The sequence below is a fragment of the Pollicipes pollicipes genome, unplaced genomic scaffold (assembly GCF_011947565.3).
Source record: "Pollicipes pollicipes isolate AB1234 unplaced genomic scaffold, Ppol_2.1 Scaffold_7261;HRSCAF=8764_pilon_pilon_pilon, whole genome shotgun sequence".
In the NCBI taxonomy this organism is placed as follows: Eukaryota; Metazoa; Arthropoda; class Thecostraca; order Pollicipedomorpha; family Pollicipedidae; genus Pollicipes; species Pollicipes pollicipes.
This window is the reverse complement of record NW_023597054.1, coordinates 4,795,413-4,804,744: the sequence shown is the minus strand read 5'-3', so window position 1 is coordinate 4,804,744 and position 9,332 is coordinate 4,795,413. Positions and strand designations below refer to the sequence as shown.

General features: G+C 46.5%; 1 protein-coding gene across 1 annotated transcript in view; it reads right to left on the bottom strand.

The window, feature by feature from the left end:
- The window catches only part of LOC119113040 (organic cation transporter 1), a gene marked incomplete in the record, with an annotated part of 36,316 nt that overhangs the window by 13,876 nt on the left and 13,108 nt on the right, over window positions 1-9,332 (bottom strand).

The following is a 9,332-nucleotide window of genomic DNA, read 5'->3' as shown; positions in this document are numbered from 1 at the left end:
TCCGCAACTGAGATCAAAAGGAAAAGCCCCTCGATCAAAGTGGAGGGACCCTGAAGATCGGGTTTCTCGGTGCCTCACCTTATAAGGGCCCAGCAACGGCACAAGGCACTCCAAGTAAGTGGAAAGAACCGGAGACTAACATGAAGGGCCCCTGATCAACTGAGCCTACCCTGGCATATGGGGCCCCGAAAAAACGTATAGAGCCTTTCGGGCCAATGGGAAAAATCCGTGAAGGAAAACCTGATTGATCAAGAGCGCCCAGGCATGAAAACAGATAGCGTCTCAACGAGGAAATGCAAAGAGTTCAAAGGCAACGTGGAAAGCTCTTTAGCGATCAGGTTGACCCGACAAACAGAAGTATAGGGCCCGGGAAGCAGCGTAAGGCCTCTGGGCATCGTAACAAGTCCCCAAATTTCCCCCAAGCAACACCATTTTTAATCAGGAATGAATTAATTTCGTCTGCTCATGAACACTTTACTTTTGCAAACAATTGTTCGACCTAAGAAAAATGGTCCATTTTGTCCGTCCGTCCATTTGGATGGTCCGTACGTCCAAAGGAGTCCAATTTTGTTGAAGGAAAACTGCGTCTGTTCGGCCGGCTATGGGCCCCTTTTCAGCCTTTGCCCCGTGCCTCCCCCATCCCCTTTGCATCCGCCACCGGCCTGAGCAGCTTAATAGATGAGGCCCGCCAAGAACAAAGGACCATCCATTCAACTAAGAAATACTTACGACAAAATACGTAGGGCTCACAACGATCGAGCGTACCCGAGCAGCTTAAAATATAGGGTCCCTGTCAAGAGCGTAGGGGCTCCATTTAAATAGAAAGCACCCAAGATCCAACGTAGAGAGCCCCCGAATGATCGCGTGTGCCAGAGCACGTTAACAGATAGGGCTTCCAACAAGAGCGTAAGGCCCTCCATTTAGATGGGAAGTACCGAAGACCCTTTGTAAATGGCTCCTCGAACGATGGAATGTGCCCTAAAATAAAAAGTGCCCCAAACCCAGTGCGGAGCGCCCCCCAAGATGGAGGGTACCCGATCAGATTATCGTATGGCCGCGACAGGAGTGTAGGGCCCTAAATTCAAACACCAAGACCCAGTATATAGAGCCCTCGGACAAACCGGTGTGAGCGAGGAGGGAAACAGATGGGGCCCTCGACAAGTGTGTAAAGCACTCCATTCAGATAGGAGGTACTCAACACACAATGTGGGGTCCCCCCGGATATTCGAGTGTGCCCGAGCATGTTAACAGATGGGGTCCCGGCAAGAGCGTGGGGAATTTCGTTCAAATATGGCATACCCACGACACGATGTACATTGCCCCGAATAATTGAGTGCACCAGAGCAGGTTAACAGACAGGGCCCCGATAAGAGCGGAGGGCCCTCCATTAAGAAAGGAAGTACCTAAAACCAGATGTAGAGGTCCCCCACGATGGAATAGGCCCGAGCATCTGATGAAAAGGGGCCCGACGGGAGCGTAAGACCCTCCATTCAAATAAGAAGTACCCAAAACCCGTTGCGGAGGGCCCCCGAAAGATGGAGTGTATCCGAACAGGTTGTCAGATGACCTCGATAGGAGCAGAGGGTCCTAAATTAAAACATCAAACAAGACAAACAAACAATACCCAGTGTAGAGGGTCCCGAACGACTGAGTGCTTCTAGACCAATGTGAGGGCCCATGAGCATATTGCAAGTGTGCGGATAGGCTAACTGACACCCATGTAAAGGGCCCTTGAGCAGCCGAGAATGCCCCGGCAGGTTAAGATATGGGACCCCGGCTATAGCTCACAGAGCTTTTCTGGCGAATGGAAAGAGTCCGTAGAAGGGCCCGTGATTGATAAGAGTGCCCTGGCACGCCAAAAGGAAGAGCCCCAACAACAGCACAGGGCCCTCCGAACAAATGCCAAGAAATAAAGAGCAACGTGAAATGCTCCTTAACGATCGAAACGATCCTATAAGTGGGTATATAGGTCCCTCGAAAACAGCATGAGGCCCTTAAATAGTGTGATGGAGCTTGGAATCTCCACTTCACAACCTTTACAATCAGTGAATATTTTAAGGGGCTTCTTATAGGCCCTTCGCCTTTGCTTACGACCGTTTTTTGGTCGCCTGAAACTCCAGAGATACCCAGTGTTGTTGCGTCTTGTGTTAGAAGGACTCCTTATATCCGGCCGGCTATGGGGCCCCCTCGGAGCCAATGGGCCTCTTCTGACTGACTGACTGACTTCTGAAACTGCGAGAAAACCTGCAATTTCATAGTTTCGCGAGCTGTGCAAGTATGAGATCACACTTATTTGACAAAAGAGTGTGAATTTTGGGCTCGAAACGTGTGTGATTACTGATGGTTTGTGCAAGTGGCTTTTATTGATCTTGGTGTGATGGGGAGTGCGCGTGCGAGGTTTGTACCTCTGAGAGAACATTGTTTTGGTATTCTTTAAGTCTAATGACTCCTAATAAAATGTGATATATTGATACCTGCCTCTACCGTTATGTTTGTGTTTGAACATGACGAAGCAGCGCTGGCAAACTAAGAGAAGCGCTAGCACTATGTTGTAGTGATGTACGAAGTCAAGCTGATGCTTGATTATGATCTTGCCAACATTTTGAACCTATTGAGGTATTACAGCATGCAATTAATTCATCGTGTGTCGTCACATTAGCAATTCATTTTAGCCGTAGGGGCTAGTGCATACAACTCATTAATGCACATGCTCAGTATAGGCTCACATTATATGGCTTTGCAAAATTGTCTTTCCCCAAAGAATTCTGAAAGTATGGAGCTATATTATTACTGATGCACATTGTACTGTCTTTACTAATTTTGCATGCAGGCTGGCATTGCTCGTGAGTCATCAATGTCAAAGTTACTGCAACTTGCGTGAGACGCTGGGTGCTGAGAAAGGTGGAAAGGTATTGCCGTTGGTGTCTAGGATAACACTTTTCATACTTTTATCATGAGCCTTGTGTGCACTGGCAGCTTCATGACTTCCTTGCATTTTGCCCATCCAACCATAACTAAATGCACTTGTCATGTTTCCAGCCTTGTGCAAGGTCAGCATGTTTGCAGTGTCATTTGACCACATTAAACATTTCCTATTATTTTGTAGTAAAGCAGCCTGATATCTGTAGCGTGTTGCATGACTGTGGAAGTGGAAGATGTGTTTGCATCTTTCTCAACTGCCTTTTGTGGATTCCCAGAACAGGCTAAGCAAGTGATGCCACTTATTGGCTGTCTGCTTTGTTGAGAGTGATTTGTATATTATTTCATGTATTTTGCTCAGTCATATGCCAGATGGGGAGTCAATACAAGATAGGACACTTGACCCATCTTTTCATGGTGAAGTTTATCATGAAGGCAGCATGGATTGCTGCGCAAAAACCACATCATTTTTCATTATGGCATGCAACAGTACAGCACCGAGGTAGTGCCACAGCTGTTGACCTGCGCCATACACAATGTACCACATTGGTGGACTACTCTGTGAAGCCTATGGGACAAAGCCTATAATTTATAAATGCCTGGTAACACTGATTTAACAATGCCAGAGGACTATCAACAGCAAAAGGTCATTGCACCACAGTGGTTATATCAGGGTTAACCATCAATTGCATAAATAATTCTAAGCACAAAAACAATTGGTAGCCTAACCTTACCATCTTTACCATAGCAATAGCAAAGGTTTGCCAATCAATTCACAGCAGCGTTACAGCTTTATTAATTTTCGTGTGGCACCACATTTCCAGGTACAAACACTAAAGAAAGTAACTACCGTGTACATCGCATGATATCGATGTCAGGACTACAGCACTGCAGGTAACCATGGACGGGCAATAAAGTATTGACAAAATCATCAACAGCACAGCAGCAACAGCAGCAGCACAGCATATCCTGCTGTTATATCAAATATATATCCGCCATAAATGCTCGCGATCGCTACGTTGCTCATGTCAAATAGTCCACCAAACCTTTTCTTACGGCCAGCACCAAGGTAAAAATCCACAAACAACCCACTAATCCGCCACTCCACACAGCCCCCGCGACGAGAATGGCCAGTTGTCGTCAGCTTTCGTGTGTTTCGAGGCATAATTTAGGTCTGACTGTCAGGTGCTGCCAGGCACGGCTGTCGTTACAGAACCATTTCATGACGCCATCAAACAATGACGTAATGGGGCGCATTTATACACACTTTGAAATTCTGCTACTTAGCATCGTTTTTGAACCTTGATAGTTTGCCAATAGTTACAAGAAAGCTTTTTCCATCACATCTCATGCCTACCTCAATATCTTCAAATGTGGAACATTCTCCTCAAATCGCAGGACATCAATGGTTCAGACCACACTTAAAACCGGCATGACTTGAAGATTAATATATATATATGTTCCGGAAAGCAGGATGGGGCCCTCCGAGCATTGCCATGACCGGGACTTCCGTCAACAACGCTGCGTCCTCTGAACTTGAGGAGAAGAACCCATGGTCAATATGGTACACCCCTGTACGAGCGGGGACTGTCCTGGCAAATTAATACATCTGTGCACAAGAACGTCCACGACTTCCCGCAGGGCTTGCGGAAAGGAAGAGAGAGAGAGAGGGATGGAGAGAGAGAGAGAGAGAGAGAGAGAGAGAGAGAGAGAGAGAGAGAGAGAGAGAGAGAGAGAGAGAGAGAGAGAGAGAGAGAGAGAGAGAGAGAGAGAGAGAGAGAGAGAGAGAGAGAGAGAGAGAGAGAGAGAGGAGAGAGAGAGAGAGAGAGAGAGAGAGAGAGAGAGAGAGAGAGAGAGAGAGAGAGAGAGAGAGAGAGAGAGAGAGAGGGAGAGGTGGAGAAGAGGGTGGGAACGAAAGATGAACATACCTTCCCCACGTTATTTCGTCGACGGTATGAGACAACCATATCGAGAGACCCTTCAATTTGAACTGCCTGCGCAACTGATTTCTCGGTCGTGTCTTCTGTTTGGCTGGCTTTTTCAGATTGCATATCTCCGGTAGGCATTGCACGGAGCATTTTCACAAGATTAGTTGTGCTTTAGCTGGATCAATGGTGCTGGTTTTCGTGCGAGCTCCTCTCCGTGTGACGTCGGATCTCATTTTGAGCGCTGATATTAGCGGCGGGGATGCGTGGGACGAACGTTGGGCGGGCGAACGTTTCATCGCTGCTCTCTATGTCGCTGCGATACCAGACATTCGCAAAGCTCTGTGCAAGCCGACTGCGAACAGCATTGCTGTGTTACTCTCCCTGGGTTTGGGTGGAGATCGGAGCAGCCGTATTCGTACGGTGTTGTCGGCCGTTTGAAGGACATTTAAGGTAAAAGTATCTGCAAAAATCGGCACTACCGCGTCATGTGTGCTAGAATGGGTGCTTGTCCAGCCACCGTATGTGCGTCACTTAAGCGCTTTGCTTTGTTTTGCAAGAGAAATCAATATGCTGCTGCACTGGTCAGACCCGCCGTCAATATGCTGAGACCGGTAAGACCAGACCAGTCAGGTGTGCATCCATACCTACACTGAGACCTTCAGGCAGAGGTCGCCCGAGGAGCCCATCTAGTGAAAAGGTGCATGACATAAAATTTGTTATCAATAGATTTAAATTCATATTTCATAGCACGTGGAGGACATGACGCTTTTAACGAAAAGCTACATCAGGACCTCCACCGCCCTTCCATCGTCACCATGGCCTCTACACACATTTTACATATTGCATGACTGAAAATAGCATGCAACCAATTGCGGAACCTATGAATCACAGGAGTGAAATTTATCGTGAACCACTATGTACCCGTTTGGTAGGATTCCAAGTGCAATGCGCAGCGGTAAAAATGGCCTCAAAAAGTGTTTCGAAGTGCCCAGCCATTCAGAGTTTTAGTAGCTTTGTCCATCCAATCTTTAGTCGCGAGCCATTTGGGCCAGAACCAATCGTTCAGGCTCATGAAATGAGATAGAGTGGACAATACTGCAATACTCATGGGACACCTCCGTAAACGAGCCCTGTCCAGCAGAGGGGTCCCTGTTCGGGCTACGTGGGAGCGTTCGGGCGGGATCCCCGCGAGGGCTGACGTTTACGCAAGCGCCAGGCTGACGGCCGCAGACCGCCAGCAGGGATGTGACACTGCAGCACTCAGGACGAAACGTTGAATAGGAGCGGTGTATGGAAATAGAGTCTTATGAAAAATGTCAGCGAGCGGGTAAGTGAGAGACGTGCCACACCACTGCTGATTAGCCGCCTTGCTAAGACTATCCATTCTTAAGCGCAAAAGTCTACACTTGATGCTAATATGTTCGCGACAAACAAATCTCAGCCAACTCATTTTCTTAGCATATACGTCCTATCCACTCACGTGGCTTAAATGAAATTCATTGACACATTATTGGCTTTTTGTTACTCTCTTGGTTCCTTGCTACAAAGTTACTGACAGCACATAGACATGTTTACAAGTAAATTGATTTGGCTGACATTCAGTCCGGCATCGTGATTCAAGAACAAGGTTACAAGTAAATTGATCTGGCTGACAATCAGTCCGGCATCGTGATTCAAAAACAAGGATGCTCGTTTTTGTAACCAGCTGAGGGCTCAGCTAATAAGGTGACGTGACCTTTCTCAAGACCTTGTTTCTCCCGGATTTCGGCCATTTGAATTTACGCTCCCTGTGTCAACGGTCAAACATACTCAGACAACAATTTGACCGATAAGATATTGCTTGACCTGAGAGTGACTTACCATTTCCAGCTGAGGTTTTCTAAGCCTATAATTGGGTGTAATTCACAAAACATTTTTTAGTGAGACGGACCGATATGATCAACGGAAATCGGTCTCGTTTATCGTTCATGGAAGATGGCCCGGGTCGCACAAACTACTTCTATGCAGAATAAAGTGGTGTGGCAATGCAGACCAGAAAACAGAGTGTACATTATGCATTTTCCATAGAGAGGCTAAGGAAAATGTATCATGTGCACTGCCAGCAAGTATATTTATCTAAAAGTAAAGCTGGACTTGCACAATCTCAACAGGCACCACATAACTATGACAGAATACGCAAACGCTGCTGACCACAAGGCGTATCAGAATGGCCGTCCTCATAAAAAGCTGTAGCCAGTGCTTTGATATGCAGAGCATCGAGTGCATTCCGACGCTTGTGCAGCACGTCCTCGATTGAAACAACAGGGGCGTACCTACATAGTAGGCCCTGGAGCATGCGTTCCCCTTTACAAAATTTATGGCATCTATTTAACGTACGCCACTAGATGTTGAGAGTTTAAAAATTTCAAATAGACGCGGAGCAATGAAAAGGTTCAGAACATGCTATGCTGTTTTACGACACATAAGACATTCGACACGGCTAGGGGAGGGGGGGAGGGGGAATCTTAACCTGAAATATAGTTAAAGGCGTCATAGACGTGCGCAATTATGGCACTGTACAGCTAGCATATCCCCAAGGGGTGAAAATTACATTTTCTGTCGAAGAAGAAAGTTGGAGCGGCCTAAATTGTACACTAGAGCCAAATCTATCACACACCGTCCCAACCAAACTATGCATGCGCTAAACCACACAAAACAAATATAAGTTAAGTGCAATGAGTCCTAAACAACCTCAACAACCCCGTTTCGGAACATTCACTTTCCGGCCGTGCCAAAAGCCCCGTGGTTTAGACGTAGGTCTTCGTGCATGAGCGGCCGGCACAGCGGACTTAAGGCCGGTGAGCTCAACGGTTCGGTTCAAAACTAAGACGTCACATGTACGGAGAAAGGCGAGAACCTGTCCGGTCATCTGCCACATCACAACCATAAATGGCATGTAACAAACCCGTGTACGACCCCACGACATACTGAGGTAATACTAACGTTGGAGAAAGAAGTTTTACAGGGCTTAATGCACCCAGTTTTTACCAACTTTGTCTTCATTTCTATAGCTGAAATTTTTACTCTTTGCCACTTTGATATTAGCTGCACGCTCTTTTTGATGTCACATACTGCGTTACCTCAACAAGTGCTCGGATGCGGGGTCAAATTGCCCCCCCCCCCCCGAAGGTTTTCCCAGAATGGTTTCCGAACGACGGAGCATAGCTGCGCCAAATGCTGCGTACCTGTAGACAATTGAATAGCGGATCGTTTGGCACTAACAGTTTAGATGTACCTTGTAAGGTCACTGATCTATGACAGATCAAAGTCAGGCCATGGTTTCATCGAAAGCAATTTCTAGAGAATCGTTCAATCTGATCCAATTACGGAATGTTAGACGAAGTCGCACATCTCTGAGATACTCTCTTAGGCAACACAACACCTGAATGTGCAAATTACATTGACCTCAGGTCAGGTATAAAGGTTAGATCAAGGTCAACCCGTTTTTTATTCTAGACCTTGCTGTATAGGGTAGTTTCCGGTGCTCACTTCGAATTTATTGATAACAGGAACCATATTTTACTCATTCCATAGACTTTTAAGGGTTAGAATAGACCACTGACCTAGAATGACCCGGGTCAAGATTTCATTTTTAGGAACATGCTGCCTAGCGTAATCTTTGTCGCTTATCCAAATGCAAAACTCAAAGCGGTCTTCTTTGATTTTGGTCATCATGACCTTCAAAAGGTCAGACAAGGTCACTAACCATAGATGAGCATGTGACCTTTGCCTTGGAGCAGTTATCTAGGTTCTACGGTTCCTTTGAAGACCAGCCTGAAATTTGACTTTGTTTGACCTTTATGACCTAAAGGTCATGACCTAAGAACCTTAAGCTTTGACCTAAGGGAGGTAACGTACAGGTCAACAGACCCTGTAAAATGGGTGTCTCTAGCTCTCTTAGTTCTTGAGATCTCAGAGGGGTCAAATTGACCCCCACCGGAGCAAAGGGTATCCAACCGGCCACCCGGGCGAGTGGTAAGTTCAAGATTTCTGTGGCATTTTATATCACAACTGTGGCCTATGTCTGTGACTGCGGAGTCTGAATTAAAATTTGACAGTTTCTCATGTTGCTCAAAATTCTTATTTCAGGCAGTTACAATCCACGACCGGAAAATTTTGACCACCCAATCTAGGACCGCCAATCCGTAGCCTTTCTCAGAAAAATTCGTTACAAACCGTTTGTATTTTGTAAGTTGTAATTTAAGGTTTACAAAATCCAGTTAACAACTGTTTCATAAAACAATCCTGTTGTACAATCGAAGCTGTAAAACTCGTTGCCGTGCGCAATTTGTCGACGCCAATCAGCGGTGTTGCCAAGGACGTATAAGAAGTACGCCCGACCGGCTTTTTAGCACCCCATACGCTACGTTGACGTGACGTCACTGGAGTCTTGACACAGCGAGAGCAGCGCGCAGGCCCGCGCAGTGTACATTACGATCTGGGTAT